Source organism: Myiozetetes cayanensis, unplaced genomic scaffold (genome assembly GCF_022539395.1).
Source record: "Myiozetetes cayanensis isolate MyiCay16 unplaced genomic scaffold, myiCay2020 scf4, whole genome shotgun sequence".
Classification (NCBI taxonomy): Eukaryota; Metazoa; Chordata; class Aves; order Passeriformes; family Tyrannidae; genus Myiozetetes; species Myiozetetes cayanensis.
The window spans coordinates 18677563-18694942 of record NW_026087631.1 but is presented as its reverse complement, the minus strand read 5'-3'; the positions used below and the strand labels follow the sequence as shown (position 1 = coordinate 18694942).

Below are 17380 nucleotides of genomic sequence, written 5' to 3'. Positions count from 1 at the left end.
TAAGAAGACTGGCCTTGTTTTAAGCTCTATTTTTGTCCCTGCTACAAAAATAAAATAGATGAAGGAAATAGGGCATAACTGTTCCCTATGCTTATAGAAATTGTATTTCACAAAAATTGTCTCTACCCACTGTATTTCCTGTTGCCAGTGCTGTGTTGTTTTAGGGCTCCTTGCTGATGCAAATTTTCACTTTCAGAATTTACTACAAATAAGTACTGATTAATTTTCACTGTAGCTAGTAGCTTGATGAGTTTTTGTGTCATGCTATGTGCACTAAAGGAGAAATTTTTCTGTGACTTTCAGGAAGCAATTAGATAGAAATCCAGAATTTTTGTTTGCTAGCTGTGTTCCTGGAGCATCTGTTTCTACCTCAGTATAAAAATAATCAAAATACTACAGAGTTGAAGCAGTGGCACAAAGTTTCTAATAGCAATTGCTTAAGCATTGCAGCTTTGTTAATCTTAATGGAGAAAATTGTACTCTTACACTACTCCAATTTTGTTAATATATTTACATTTAATAATATTTTAACCTGTTATAAGTCAATATGATTTTGATTTAGCTTAGTAGGAGTGCAGCACAGTGCTTGCATATCAGGTTTGTAGAGCCAGGCGCAGTCTTTCCTATATTTGGTTTAATACTACACTGTTAGGGTAAAATAGAGCATGCTGAATCTGGCAATCTGAGAAAGGTGAAGCTGCTACTGCTCCATGCCCCCCCAGATTTTTTCACACAACCTCACTCATACATCCTCTAAGATCTTCAGAAATAATTACTGTGTGAGTGCATTTCTGTTACTGCCAAGGTTTGACACTCCTGCGTTTAGAATGGAGACTTGAGACTTAGATGTGAACTATTAAGATGTTTATTGATTAATGAACACTCAAAAGAGGAAATAGGTAGAGCAGCAAAATAATCTTTGCAAAATAATCTATACTCTGTGCAGTCAAATATACCATTTTACAATTCTGTAATGGTACAGAGTGCAGATTCTAAGGAATCACGTGTGATTATTATTAAATTACAGGTTTCTAAGTACTGAGGTATATATCAATTTCCTGCCCACACACATGCCCCCCTCCCCCCACTTAAAAAAAAGAATAAAAATCTTAAGAACAAAAACATGGGTGACAGTCCAGCATGTCTTCAAAGGGTTTTTTTCCAGCCTTCTTGTGAACGTGAATCCACATGTCAGCATGACTGCTGTCTATAATTATCCGCACAGCTACCATTGGAATACCCACATTCCTTTTTTCTACACTTGGTTTGGCATTTTATTCTCCATTTGCCACTTTAATCTTTTTTTTTTCTCTGAGTTTGGGCTGAGCTTTTCAAAAGCCCTGCTCCTCCTTGTCCCTGTCAAAACTTTTCACAAGGAAACAGCCCTCTCATAATTACTTTTTTGACATTGGTCCCACTTTTACTACATCTATACTCAAATTTCATAATTTCTGTTGTTCTCTGGACAACATAAGCCTCATGCAGTATTTTGCAGTATTATCAAGATTGCTTCCCGTGTGGGTGGCCTCGCGGCCCAAAAGTCACGTATTATTACCAGATTAGATTTTTTGGATTTGGTTTACGTTTTTCAATTACTAGATATAATTATTCTCCTTTTGATCTCTACCTAGATCCAATTCATCATGATGAGGTTCTTACCATCTGTGCTGGGGCATGTGCCAGAGCAGCAGGGTAACCTGTTTTTCACATTTTTGCTGTGGGCTGTCACAGTTCCTTACTAGGGCCTCAGCTATTGTGAGGGTGTGTGCTCCACACTGACTTCTTGTTCACAATTTCCTTTGCATGCAATCCATTTCTTACTGAAATCTTTCTGCTTAAGTTACCAGGAAATAATGTAGGACCTTGGTGAAAGATGTAGAGCTGAATCTCTGGTTTTCTTGCTGTAAAGGTGCCTATAAATGTTTTAATAAGCAAGAAAAGGTTTCTACTGTGAAATCTGCAAATCACTAATGTGCACATATAGGGCCAAAAGGTTTTGCCAGACGTGGATTTAATTGGGTGGTTGTTGTGGTGTTTTTTGTTTTGTTTTGTTTTTTAAATTCAGCTGCTTGGATTGCAGAGACCCGAAACATATTTCTGCAATGAGATATTTGAAGACAGAATCATATGTCGGTATTTGTCAGTCTATTTGGTGCAGGAGTTAACTAGCATATTACTCTGAGGTGTATGAGAAATCATATTTAACTAACTGAAGCTTTTAGGAAGTGCTTTGGTTAGTTGGTTTTGTTATTTGCATTTCCTCTTACTGAAATAATGCACAGTCACAGAATAATTCCCTCTTGTTTGAATAAATGCAGAGAACTGTTTAGGAATGCCTTTGAAGGAGAAACCAATTTCCTCTTGCAAATTGGGTAACACTTATTTCTGAGAATTTTGTGTACTGACTTAACCTCTGTGCACAAGATACCACATATTGGAATAAGGACAAGTGTGTGGGTTTTAGTCAAGGAGACTATTAGTTTGCTTCAGTTGCATGAATATTTCACTGATTTGCAAGATGCACCAGTGATTCTTTATCCTGTTAAAAAAAGACACTCCAAGCATAACCTAACAAATTACATGAAAATAATTCTTATTAAACTTGTTGCCCTTTTCAAACTTCAAATTGGTTTTTAAAAAAAGATGTTTTTACATCAAAAGTCAGATATAATACATCATGTAGCTTAACTGGGACATTGTTCATCAGATCTGGACATCAGCTTGGCACTTCGTATAATCTAATGTTCCTTACAAGAAAAACTGAACTGAATTCAGGATTTTGGACTTATATGAAATTCTCTGTGCAGCTCCAGAGGATGTCAAAAAACTTTAACTCAGTAGTCAGCAAGTTAACTTCAATGCAAGCTGTTAATTTTATCAGTATTAACTTCTTAGAACAGAAATAACATCTATAATATTCTTAGTGATGAAGTCAGGTATTCCCAGTAATGCAGTCTATTTTTAAAAAATCCCGTCAGTAAGAAATTAGTGTCTATATTGCTAATGATGTCTGTTTTTAGCACAGTGTATGATGCCTGCCATTCAGCAGTTTACTTAACTGATATAAAGCATTGCAAATCTCATAGAAGGAAAGGATAAAAGTGGGCTTGAAATTACTTGATTTTGAATTCTGGAAGTTATTTCTGACCTTTTGGTTTCTTTTTGCAATTCTTTTAAGGTCATACCATACGGTGCCATCTGAGGCAGCTGAAGGTAAAATGTATCATGGAGCAACCCCAAAAGATTTTGAGAATACTAAAGATCATGATATTTGTCCTTTCCTGCATCAAAAAAATCTAGAAAAACTTCCTGTTAAAAACCATCAAAGAAGTATTTCTACCTAGTTAAGATAAAATGCTGTGAAAGAGAGAACATTCACAAAACTTGCAAGAACCACGAGAGTTTATGGCAGCTATTCTGTGCTGCTTTTGAATTTATTGTTTATTGAAGGCACAATGGTTTTGTCTATTTCATAGTCCTACACTGGATAGAAAGGTATCAAACTTTGTGTTTGAAGTCTTGTGATAGAAACTGTCTTTACAGCTGAAAGTATACTGAAGTGCAAGTAAATTGTTCTCCATTTAGATTTTATTGAAGACAAGGCTTGGTCCTTAGAAAAATACAGGAAGTGTAGATAAGAATTTTGAGGATTTAAATCACTGATGTTGCTGTATAATAAGCTAGGTAGAGTGATTTTGGAGGGTTCTTTTAATTTATTACTGCAGAGTGGTCTCTAAAATGAGCTTTTCAGTGCCAAGACAACTGGAGGATTGTAAAAAGACCAACAACATGCCTCTCAATCTCAATTTTATTGACATTTATGTAGCATTTTTATGAATACCACCTCTATTTACTAGTACTGAAAGGACTTAGAAGGAAAAAAAAAATTTTATATTCTTTTCCCCACTCTACCACATTCTCCCATAATTTTAAATTGTGTACTTGTTAGCAACCTCTAACCTATATGTAATTTTTTTTTGGAATTGAACAGTTTTGAAGGCTTGGACTTGAGAAGACTGCAGAGAAGAACCTGGTTACCTATTCACATGAAGTTGGTTCTCCCTATATGTGTGTTGAATTAATTAGAGTTGAATATATGTTAATATTTCTTTCATAATCATTCTTTCTTTTCAGTGAGTGTGTGGTGGATTGACCTTGGCTGACTACCACCCCACCACCACCCCTGCCTCTCTCTTACTCCCTCTCCTCAACAGGTCACTGGGGAGAAAATAAGATGGAGAAGTTTGTAAAGAGATGAATTGTCAGTTGCTGTTATGGGCAAAAGAGACTTGATTTGGGGCAAAGTGATTTATTGCCAATTAAAATAGAACTACATGATGATAAACAAGAACAAAAACTAAACACACTCTCCTTGCTCTCCTCCCTCACTTTTTGCCATGCTCAACTTCACTCCTTCTTTTCTGACTCTTCTACGTCCTCTCCCCTGGGGAGGGGCACTGCACTGCACCTTGGCACTGCACCTCGGACAGAGCAGATACAGTACTTACCTCAGGAGGGTAAAGTAAGGTAGTTTCTTCTGAAATTATGACTCAGATACTGGTGTTTCTACTGGAAAGCTTGGAGCCAGTTATGGCAGGGTGCAGCTGAAGAGTTCTAGTAGCCTTGAGTTTGCTTAGGGGATGCAGGATGGGTAGTTCTGGGATTTGCCAGAAGACACCAGCGCAATTGCCTTTGACTCTGGGGAGGGTCTTTTTGTGAGGTGACAGGAGAAATGCAGGCCTTGGGACCAAACAGCTAAGAACTATGATTTATTAAAAAAAACATGAACCTCCCACCTTGGTAGGGAACCTGGTCAAGCTAATGTGCTTGCAGATGGTCCTTCGATACCGTCATCGGAGCGCTTGGTTTGTGGTTGGCAGTGCCCCAGCACCAGCTGGTGCTGCAGACCTTGGTCTGGATGTGGATTTGTGCTGTCCCTGCTGCCGGGCTGAGCTCTTGCCTAAGTCTTTCCCCATACGTGTACATGCGCAGGAAGAATCTCCTGGCATATGGCCAAAATAATTATTTGGAGGGATGAGGGATAAGAACAGAAGCATTTTGTTTCCATATTTTTTTAATACTGTTATTTTCAGGAGTTCAGATTTCTCTGGGCAAAGCAGGTAGCAAAGAGTTAGAGCTACAACTGCATTTTCAAATACACAGAAACACGGCTGAGATGAGGAAGATGTGGATCATGAAGCTACAGAGCCTGATACCGGCAAAGCCAACCCCTCTGGGACATGGTGAATGTGTGGGGATAGGGCTTGGCTGAATTTGCTATAGCTGGGAGCCTTTGGCTGCTGTGTTTTATAATGACTCAGGTACTGTTGTTCCCTGTGTGGTCCCAACAAACTGCCTCTTGCTTATTTTCCTTATGTGGCTTAGTTCTTTGCAGTAGGTATGGGTTATCAATCTTGAGCTTGTTGACTCTTCTTTTTTGGGCCTTTACTTGTTGATTATTTTTTTTTTTAATTGTAATTTTCAGTTTCCTGGATGAACCCTTTAAATATTTGTCTGCGTATTGTTATTCCTATAAGCTGTAAAATAAATCTGTGTTTTGGCTTCTCAACATGCTTGGTTACCTGAACTATGATTACTTTTATTATTCTCAAAACATGGAGAATTAAATATAGTACTTATTTGGATGGTGGTTTGTGGGTTTGGTTTTTAGTTTGTTTGAGCCTTCAGGAAGGAAAGGGGTTTTCTGTATTCTTTCTTTTGTAATGTATCAGTTTTTCTGTCACTACAGTGGTCTTTTTTTATGTTAGATTTTTGCTGTTAGGTTATGTTTATCTATTTTGCAGCTATCCATGAGCTTTTCTTAGCTCAAAACCTCTTTTCTGCCATACCAGTTGATGATTGTTTGGAAGAAATCTGTTATGTGGCCTCCAAGCCTGCTCCACAATGTGCACTGAAGTGCAGTGTGTTAAGACCATCAGAAGCTGCCCTTCAGAAATGTACTTCATATCCAAACTGAAACGCAAAGACAGACCCACTCTAACAAACTGTCTCTGGCAAATAGATGTAAATGACCATCTATTCACTCTTACAAACTGCAGATTTTTTTTCCCATGCTCTTCCCCTTCCTTTCTGTTCCCTTTTTTACCTTTTTCCCCTCCTAGAATTGATGAGAATTGGAATTTCAGAGACTTTCAGAAAAGCCAAAACCCTCACCTGAAAGAGCCATCAGTAGTTTCCCAGAAATGATGCTGATTTTTTTTGATCGTGTTGGCTTTAATCAAAATTTTTAAACATTACTTCAGCTTACAGTGAGTCACTTCTGGTTCCAGAGATTGTATATATTGGAGCTCGTGATCTGCACAGGTAACTGTCTGTAGAAAACTGGCCAGTCTTGAAACTTGGTTATGTGAAATTCCTACTGTTAACCGGCTGCCTTTGTACATAAAAGGTGTTCTATTCAGGTGACTGATTTCATATCTTTAGTAGGGTGTCTTTTGGACTTTTACTTTTTAGTAACTCTTATGCCAGTGTCCCAGAAGATTAAGGAAGTGTATGCTGTGCTAATATTTTAAAAGGTTAAGTGAATCTCCGGGTACTTGTAAGCATGGCAGCCTAATGTAAGTCCCATGTAGGATAATGGAAAGAATATTGTGGGTTGACAACCTTTAAAAATTGCAGGTCTGTCTCAGTGGTTTACACTGCAGTTCAAGCAAACAAGAATTTAAGGGATCATAATGGTTTATGCTTTTCAGGAGGTTGGATTTACTGATCAGCATGTGTTTTACAACTTTTCTAGAGCTAAAAAATTACTTGTCCAGAGGAGTCCATGAAACTTTCTTTCAACAGAAGCCATCTGCCTGACTGAATTGAAACAGTATTGAATTCTGTAGTATAAAGTGGTAATCCTAACATAATCCTGTAGCAGCCTCCAAAGCCATGAAAAATAGATAGTTCATTATTATTTTAATTGCTTTTTAAATCCACTTCCATGTTTACAGTAAATTCATTTACTTTCTACCTTCATTTTAAGTGTATTTTTATGAGACAGATCACGTCCTCAGTACTTTTTCCCTGAATTTAAGAAATTAAAACCAAAAGGATGCTGTAATATAGCAAAGAAAATGGATCTTAGCAAAACAAGCATGTGTATTCTTATAAAGTCATATGTGCAAAGATCAGATATTTGAAGAGAGGTCCAAACTGTTCCTTTGCCTGATGGATAGTGGAGACCAAGACAGCATGGTATTTAATTTGAGTTAAATACCACAATTCAGTTTGAGTATCAGAAGAAAAAGACATTCTGTTTTTTGGAGGAATGGTCCTTCCTGGAAAAGGAATAAAAAGATAAACCAAAATAATTTCAGAATATATAATCTCCAGAATATAGAATCCCCCTTATCTAGGTTTCATGGAACATTTAAGAGAGTTCTTATCTTCTCTTTATAAAACATAATAAAGCAAAATAATTAGGGCATCTGTTTCCTGGAGAGAAAGAGTTATCACTGTCTTTGAAATACGTTGCCTTAATAATAACTTCTGAGAATAAATGAAAGGAACCATTGACAGTCAGACTGTCTGCAAGCAAAAAGGTGAAAAATGTTAACAGATTAATACCTAAATGTTTTAATTATTTGAAACGTTTCAGGATTGTACTGTTCTTCCTATAAGTTTATTATGTGAAATAACGTTTTACCTTATGATCACCCTTTTTAGCTACCACTTTACTATAATTCCACCAGTTGAATGTGTTAATAATATAAAAGGATTTTATAAGGTTAAGAATGCGTAATAAAATATTTTGAATGGAATATACTCTTACACTGGAATCTAAGTATTGCTATATAAAAAGAGAAGACAAAATAACCTACTTTTACAGAAATATGAGCCGTCTGAAGTTTTTTAAGTATCAGTTCTGTTTAGAACGGAGACAAAAGCACTGCAGGGGAGGTACTCTACCACCTTACATGTGTTCAGAAAATTTTAATTTTATGTAAGTTTTGCTTACCCCTGCATCTTTAAGTGCTGTTACACTATATCCTGTTTGCCTATTGGCTGTATGATTTACTAGTCTGGGACTGATCTGTCTGGATGTAGATGTTGCATAGAGGTGTGAAAAGTGTGTTTGGGTGATTCCCCTCAACTTTCTTTGTTTTATTCTGAACTCTCTCCTGTGTAGCTCTGTTCTGGTCAGTTTGCTTCCCTAGTGTATAGAGACTGGCAAGTAAATGGAGAGCTTTGTGGCTTTGACAGAATGCATCTGCTTTTGATTTTCATGATCTGGCAGTAGTGTATGATCTTAATTAGCATCAGCAGATATTTTTTTTTCCTTACCCTGATGGGACCCCAGTGGCTGCAGCCAGGCATTGCTCCCATTTCCCTGCTCAGACTGATTTCTGAGTAAGCTGCCATTTGAGAGACATACATGTGAGTACCCTGGGCTGGGTGCAGTGCAATTATTAATACTGTTCAAGTTATGTTCCAAGCTGCAGATGTGGAGAAATGCCAGCCTTCATTAGAGTTTAATTGTGTCTGGGGAACAGATTTCATGAGTAGTCGCCTTGGAGCTGCTAGTCCCACTAACAGGAATGTGCTTGTGGTGAAAAATGGTCTTTGTCAAGATCTTCCTCAGTGCAGAGAGAAGTGAGTGGTGGTGATGTCCTCCCTAACCCTTTTCTCATCAGCTCTGGGGAGTAGCACAGGCTGTATTTTACTTCCAAAGTCACTGGAGGTGCAGAAATTGTTAATGTTTCGAGCTAGAAAAAAAATTCTGTTGGGTAGACTGGAACAGGCAAGACATGTCTGGTGGGGCCAAGTCAAGTCCTCATAGGTGCTGGTCTAGCCGGACAGGCCTCCTAAAATGAAAGTCTGATGTGTTGTACCTTGTGGTGCATCTGCTGTAGTGCTGACAAGTGGTCGCAGCATTTCAGAAAGTGCATAACAGCAGAAGATGTGCTTGAGAATTTTTTACCTGATCACTCAGAACTATGCTTGGAAGTAAATGTGTCACATCCTTCCATGTGGTTTTGAAGAGGACCATGGGACTCTGTTTACAGTAGGGCGCTGTAACACAGCGGCCAATTTGTGAGAAAATACAAGTGACAAGTTAGTTATCCTTCAGGCCTTTGGAAACTCTTGAGCTGGACTGTGCAGCTTAGGTTTTGTTTTGTTTTTAATGTGGACTAAATCTGCAGCTCGTCCTTGAAAGAGAAGTAGTAAAATGATCTGTGAGTGTTAGTAGAAGTTGATGGTTGGAGATGAGATTGGGCTTATTTTGTAGGCTAAAATGGTAACAGAAAATAGAGTAGAAGCGAAATCTGTCCATGTAAGGAGGAGAAAAAAAGTTAATTTTAATCTACTGTAAACTACATCTATGCATTCCTACTTCCTCCTCCTTTGCATCTGTTTTTGTGCCATAGTTCTTGGTTTTTTGTGAAGTTCTTTTTTCCCATTATATACCTGCTAGATTGAATCTACTGAAATAGCATTTAACCAGGAATGTTGGAGGTTAAAGCAATTACCGTTTCCTTTTTTCTAGTATAAAGATAGGGTGGGGAGTTGGTGGAATTGTATATTCTGGTGTTTTCAGTAGCTGGGTGTTGCAGTTGCCAGGCAGTGATAGATTTTTAAACATATGTTACACTATGAAAGGCAAGCAAGTTCTGTATGCCATGTATCCCACTTTTTCAGCTTAACTCGGGTATAGCTACTTTGAAATTTGTGAAGTAAAACGAATTAAAGGAGAATCAGGTCTCTTAATTCTGTGCTGTCTGAACCATAACTGCTTTTCATAAGGGATTCTCCTAGCTTGAAGTCTCTCAGGTAATAACAAGTTCCTCAGAATATGTTTACTGATTGTGTGACAGAATCTTGGAAGTTGTGGGGGTTTCAGCACTATATACCATTTCATTGAGCTGATACAGTATTCTGTGACTCACTTATCTCAGCTGAAAGAAGCTGATGAAACTAAGAGACTTAACTAGCTGGACTTCACTATCTCTTGTTTGACTTGGTTTTCCTGGAAGTTGCATATTTGCTGAAAAGCCTTTTCTCAGATTCTAGCAGACCCTTAATCTTTTCTTGAAGTGGTCTCAACTCCATACAAATGTTTCTGTGTACCTGACACAACCTGGGGATTTATTAAATAAAAATATTCAAAAAGCTGGAGTTTTACCCACCTGAAAACTTTTCCTCCTATAACAATATTGCTATTTTGAGGGGGAAACTAAAGAACCCTCTGTCTTGCTGGTATCAAAGATATGTTGTATCGAGACTGTGCAACACTGACCAAGAATACATCTGAGTAAGACTGTTACAACCAGAAAGGCTGGATGAAGTCTTTCTCTGTAGGCAGAGGAAACTCCAAGGTTTTGTTTTTGGAAATAGATGATCTTACTCTATGAGTAAGGCTAGAGGCATTCTTACTCACCCTGAAGGTAACCATACACTGCAGTTTACTGGATCATACATTTTAGTTCTGTCTACATTTATTCTGTAATGCTCTGTTGATGGCATCTCAAAAGATATGGAAAGGGCATTGGGCTTGCTGGGTTAATTTGTTTTGGGGTATTGGGGTTTTTTGGTAGTTTGATCTAGTCCCTGTTTGTTTAAATAAATATAAAAACCTAGTTTTCATTACTATAAAAATGTCACTAGTGTAAAGATAACATAGTTTACATTCAAAATTCATCACTGGGGAGTCAGCATTTTCCCCTGAGAAAGTTCTGCCCTTTTACAGAGAGGAGGAAAAATGGTAAACTGCAGACAACAATGTACTTAGATTTAGTATAGATTAATTTTTAATAGTTGTACCTAAAACAGAGAGTGAAGCTAGCCTCAGATTGTAATATTGATCTTCAGTGCTGTCATGCTTTGACATTGCTTATATGCTATTTCAATCCCTCTTTCTTCTTTGGAAAATTATTTTACTTGTAACTGATTTAAAATACCAGAATAACAATTCCAGTGTTCAAAGTTTTAGATTATCTGGCTGTCTGCTAAGTAAAAATGCAATACATAATACAGCCAGGAATTAAACCAGCAGTAACCTGTCAGACAATCAAAGCAGAGTGAAAGAGATCCCAAAATTTCCTTAGCTTAGCTGTATTAAGACTTCTACTTAATCATTTTGGTGGTGAGAACAGTCAGTTCTATTCCCTCAGCCAATTACAATATGGGATTTGTGATTTATTCTTTCAAGTGTCTTTAGTACAGTGTCTAACTTCACTGCAGAAGGAACCTGTGGTTCCTTGTCAAGATTTTTATCTACTGGTTTTGATTCATCATTACTATTTGGGCTGTATTATCAGTTACCCTTCTTCTGGCAGCAGAGGGATGGCTTTAGGTACTCCATCTATTGCTTCTGTTTCTTGTGCAGGCAGGAGTTCAGTGTTAGGTGGTGGGAAGGATCTGTTCCTTTTCTAATCAGAGCACTCTCTATCTCTACACACCCCGAAGTATTTATGAGATCTGGCTTGTCTGCATTGAAGATTACTAAATGGTATTTCTTGCTCAAGTTTATATTTTGAATAAAAAGTGAATTGGAAGGGGAGAAAAGTTAAATGTGTTTTGAGAGGTATCTAACACAGGAGAAACAGAGAACTCTAAGTGGGCTGTTAAATTCTCAGCAATTTCATACCTCAGAGGCTTTTTAAAGAAAAAAAAAAGATTAAAGATGTGTCCCAAAGACATATATGTTTGCTAAAAGACTGTGTTGGTTTTTTGAGAGGTGGTTTGTGTTCATATGTCTTATTAACGTCTGTACAAGTGAAACATTGGTGCATTGCTGAAGTCTGGAAAAACAGAGGTGCTTTGTGAAATTCTTCAGAGAGCATGCCAAGAAAACTGGCACTTGAGGTGGGATGCCTTTGAAAATCCAGTCAGAGGTCTCTGTGCTTCCAGTGAGATTTGGAGTTATGGGTAAATATGTTCAAAGAATAGCTATTTTTCATGGAAGACATGGGTAAATATGGCTGAAGTTTTTTAGGGAAGACAGAACTCTTTTTGCTCACACACTCAACTGCCATACTAAATTTTCTCTTGTGAAAGTTCTGCAAAATAAGGGGAAAGAGTTTTGCTTCTTATAAGGGAAATAATTAATGAAAATTAAAAAAGTAGTAAATACCCCTTGCGAGGATACAGGCTGGGGCTGGTGGAGCTAAGTGGCAGTTCTGGGTCATGGCCCACACAGCAAAATAAGGGTCAGTGGCACCAGGGGCAGGGTGGGACAGACACCATCCTGAGAGCCAGGGTAAGGTGGGGACCATCTCCTGTACTCAGCACCTGCCAGACCCCGCCTGGGTATTGCCTTTTGCCTTGGGTCCCTGATTCAGGACTGACACTGGGTGAGGTGATGGGAAGCCACTGAGTGTGTCTGGAGCCTCTCTGCAAGGAGAGGCTGCAGGACCAGGGCTGGTTCAGCTGGGAGGAGGGATGGCTTCAGGGTCACCCAGCAGCAACTCAGAGGATGGAAGGGATGCAGATCTTCACAGTATTCTCTGATGGGAGGGAGCGTTGGAGGCAACTGGGACATGCTGAAATGGGAAATTGAAACTAACTGTAAGGAAGCAATGTTTTCCTCACAAGGACAGCCCAGCACTTGAGTCAGGGCCTATACTGGCTGTGCCATAGCCAGCCTTGGAGGTTATCAAGCCCCAGCTGGATAAAGCCCCGAGCAATCTGATCTGAGTTCAAAGCTGGCTGTGTTTTGGCCAGGGTTTGGACTGGAGGCCTCTTGTGGTGCCTTCCTACCTTGAATTATCATGTTATCCTGTATATGACAGAAAAAAGTCTCTGTGTGTCTGTACTCTTGGTTCTGTGTGGCATACAGCTTTGTTTTGAGACAGTAACATCAAGAGTATGAGTTTTTATTCAAGTCAGGATTAAACTGGGGAAATATGATGTATGATGCTCTTATAAAATGAACTCTTAAAGTCATATTTGGAATAATAGTAATAATAATAATTTAATTTCTGCCTGTGTATACAGGAAGTCAAACAATTATGCATCTGGATTTGGGTAAGAAGTAACAAACCACATTGGAATCTTATCAGTCACACTTTCATCTTTTCTTACTGTGTATCTTTTCCTGGGTAGCACTGGGCATGCATGTTGTGGTCTTGCTCTAAGATGTTGGTCTGCTCTTTGGTGGTGTTTTAAATGCTTCTTTTTTAATTTAAAGTAGTAGAGAAAAAGTCTTAAACTTCCAACTTTTTCTTCATGTTATGTGAGAAATATATGGATATTTTTTTTTCTTCTTTACAGGCAGGAAGGTAATTACACCTTCAGCAAAGAGTTAGTTGCAGTGGTAATCAAACTCTGATTTCTCTATTGTGAAGACAGAGCCATCCATTAAGTCCTGTGTGCAAAAGTGAGAGTGCTTACAGAGCACTTTATCATATATATTTGATTACTGGAGCACAGCTGCTGTTCTGGGTAATTAATATGAGACTATAATATCATTTCAGATAGGTGCTGTGTCTATATTTCCAAGGTTGGATGACCTCTCTTGCTTATATTCTCTTCTGTCTGTGGCATTTTATGTGGGTTATTGATTCTTTTTGCTTGCAGGAAATAAAGTGCTTTTTGAAGGTCTGGTGAGAAAAATCAGGCAGACTTTATATTTGCTTGAGGGAAATGCTACTAAGAATAAAAAGTGTGGGTTTTAGTCATCTTCCAGCTACCGTATATGAAAAGAGATTTAGTACTTCTAACCTTCAACCTTAATAGGTGTTCTTTAAGTTACTGTCCTAAAGACTGACTGTTAAACAATAAAATAAATGTTCTTGATTTAGAAGCTTACTTTTCACTGAAGGTTACAGGGGCATAGGTGACTTAAGGACATTTATTCAGATCTACAATTTTCTAAGTAAACTTATTTTCTAACAATTAAATTATTTTTTTAGATTTAAAAATAAATAATAGTTTATTGTTTGCAAAATTAAAAAGTTAAGTTTAATTTAATTTACAGGAGGAAAGGCAAACAGAATAGAACCTTTTTCGGTAAAAAGTTTTAAGTAAAACAGCGTTTCCCCTTCTTCTCTTCAAAAGACACAACCTTGAAAATTTTAGGATATCAATATTTGAAATTAAACTGAGAGAATTCTTCAAACAAGGACAATTTTACAAGTGGGAATTTGGACTTTCACTTCACAAAAGAAAAATACTGTGTCTCTTAGATGGTACTTAGCAGTATTTTGTATAGTTTGTAATCTCTGTAATTTGTTTCTCACAGCCAGACATGCCAGTGGTGCTGCCTCTCCACAGAATGCATGAAGTTGCAATCTTGTAGTTAGAATTCTAAATTGAGATGACATGTTTTCAGCTATTATCAGAACTTTTATTGTCTTAAGCATTGTGGCATTTGATACTTTAGTAGTTTGACTTATGCAACTTGAGATAGCTTCATGTGGTTGATTTTTTGCCTTCTTTTCTAAAAACATAACTCAGTTAAAGATGTGTAAGGATACATGTGATAAGATTTCAGAAAGTTGATCATCATCCTATGTTTATGTGTAATGGCCAGTCTTTGCGAGCGAAGATCCGGGGAAGGTCTTTCCACCTTCCAGCCTGCGCATTGGATTTTTTAGGTGAGACACAGTGTGCGCGGAACTGAGCCCACCCTTTAATCCTAAGGTTCATCTGCCGGGGCCAAGCGAGCTTGAACGGTGGCAGCGAGGTCCTTAGGACGTAGGTGGGTTGCCTTTAAGGGCTAACGAGCCCCACCTGCCCGGGAGTGGCCCTGACCGGGAATCGAACCCGGGCCTTGGCGGTGATAGCGCGGCGCCCTTACCACTAGACCACCAGGGGCTCAATGTTTATGTGTAACTTCATTTCTTTCAACTAGCACTACCCTTTTTCTGTGAGTGACCAATGACACTTAGGTGTGAGTCAGGGTCTACTTTGAATGCAACAGATTTAAGGCAGATTTTTTAAACAGTCCTCTACTTTAGCCTAATTCTGTCTCTGTGCAAAAGAGTGGAAATTTTATAACTGACTTGGATGAAAGCAGGCAATGTTAAGAAAACTTCCCAGTCTGACCATTCTTGAGGCTCTCTGACCGTCACACTCCCACCACCAGAGACTTTCACTGCTGATGCTGAAGCCTCTTTGCAGCGGGCGGCTCCAGTGACCTGATGGGTCCACACTTGACTCCCCACACATTCTTACATAATTAGACCAGGTTTCCTTACTGGTTTGACCCCAGATTTCCCATGGCAGAGGCTCAGATGTCTCATTCCATAAAGCCACTTGTTCATGGTGCAGTAACACACAAACAGCTCGAGGTGGGGCCTCCAAGGAGGGATCCCAAACAAAGAAACCCTTGGGCTTTTATCCGCTCACAGTCCAAGTGCATGGAAGTCTCACTCTTGCCCCTAAGTCTTTGGCTCCTCCTGTGTCTCCCACTGTCCATCCACCTGGCTGGTGCTACTGGTGTCCTTCTCTGTACAAAGGCTCAGCAATTCATGACTCTTGCCTGGGGCTTCTGCCACCCAAAGCTCCACCTACATTTCACACTGCAAGTTGCAAACCGAGCTGCCTACACCAAGTGTATTCCTTAATTATAATCCTCCTTGGGAAGTACTTTTCAAAGGGCTATTATGCCTTGGCATCTTCACCCTATTTTTTGTGGGCTAAAAATGGAAAGCTCTCCGGTACTGGGGTTCTTGCATACTTAAATAACATATCATATGCTGCAGGGAGGAGAGTGTTTGGTTTTGTTAGTTCTGGTGCACACCTGCATATACACTTGTATTATGTCCATTCTTTCTGACTTGTTGAAAGTCTTACCTGGAAAAGATCTTATCTTGTCATTGAAGCATTTTTACTAACACACCTTCCTTGGCTGGAAAAAGCAAACTGAGGATTTTTATTTATTTTGAAAAAGGATTAGGTTATGTAGAACATCCTTATCTGCTTAGCTAATGTGGTTGATTAGCTATTATTTTACAGCTGCATTTTTTATATGCTAAATTTTCTTCACTGTGTTGAGAATGGGAAAGGTAAGTCTTGGAGATTAAACACAGCACACTAGGTTTGTGAAAACTGTATGAGCAGTTTCTGAAAATGAAAAATTCTGTCTGGAATCAGGCTAGTGTGCTTTTTGGGTTTATTGCTGTTTGGTTTTTTGTTTGCAAGGGGTTTTGTGTTTGTTTTTTAGTTTTTTGTGGTTTGTTGTTGTTTGGTTTAGTTTTGTTTGGTTTTTGGATTTGCTTTTGGTTTGTTTGTTTCTTTGTTTTGTTTCATTGGGCTTTTTTTTAAGACTCCTAAATTTATAAGGCTAAAACATTAAGTATAAAAAAGACAAGGAGCGTTCACTGAGATGGAAGTTTTACCCTTTAGATTTCCCATGGAAGTATAGTGCAAGTGGCTCACACTTAGCCTTGCATACCTGTCAACTTTTTTAATAGAGGGCAACTGAAATTACTTTTGCTTTCTCATCACAGGAAGTTATTCCCACTAGCTCTTCTGCACAGAGCTCATTTAGTCAGCTAAGTGCCACCTGAGCCTCTCTGCCTCTGTTTACTAGATTTGATTCAAGCTCTATTTCACATTCACATTAATTTTTTTAGTTGGTAGTTGACACATGCTTTTATGTATTCTTCAAGTTAGAAGTCTTCCAATAGGTAACTCTTCTTTTAGTACTTACCAATAAGGCACAGACTAGAGCTGTATTTTACTTACGGATATGTGGTTTGGTTCACGAACTTAAAGCACATGGTGTGTCCTTTTCATGACACTGCATTTTAAAAACATAGGGCAAGGTTCAAAATAGCTGAAGATGTTACATAAAAATGAAACTTTAGGAGCTAGATTGGCCTACTTGCTCTATGAAACTTGTAGAAGCTAATTTGTATTCTTACAGTTTACCTGTTTCTGTGCGTTGCATATTTATTCTTATTGCAGATCTCTCTGGTAATTACATAATCTTGGAATTTTTTTTACTCAAAGTCAGCGAAGCTAAGATGCCTTACTAGTCTCAATGTGGTCACGGTTATGAATATAAGTGAAGTCTTCTCCCTGTTTTAGGAAAAAAGCCATTTTAATTGATTATAGATAGATTCCACAAAGAGAGCTGTATTGTGTCTAGTTGTCATATGCTTCTCTCAGGAGAAGAAACAGGTACTTCAGATAACCTGAGACCACACTTTTATTTCTACTGATTTTTTGAAAGTGCATAGGGTGATTAGCTCAGCTATCTTAGCTAATATGCCAAGACACTGAAGAAGTGTCAAATGCTTAGCTGTTGTGTATCTGAGCAATTTCAGGCTCCTGTGATGACAGGACTAAGTCTGTTGTTTTACATTGCAACTTCTTTCCTTTGCTCTGAGTTAGTGAGCTCTAGGGAGAGTGCTGGAGCAAAGGTGAAATACTTCTGTTGTATCTCTGCCATGGTTGAGGTCCTGGCAAAAGTTAGCATTTC

At 38.4% G+C, this 17380-nt stretch overlaps 1 protein-coding gene across 5 annotated transcripts in view; it reads left to right on the top strand.

Moving 5' to 3' along the window:
* Positions 1-17380, top strand: part of APBA1 (amyloid beta precursor protein binding family A member 1) — an 83238-nt gene that overhangs the window by 25900 nt on the left and 39958 nt on the right. The window lies entirely within an intron of this gene.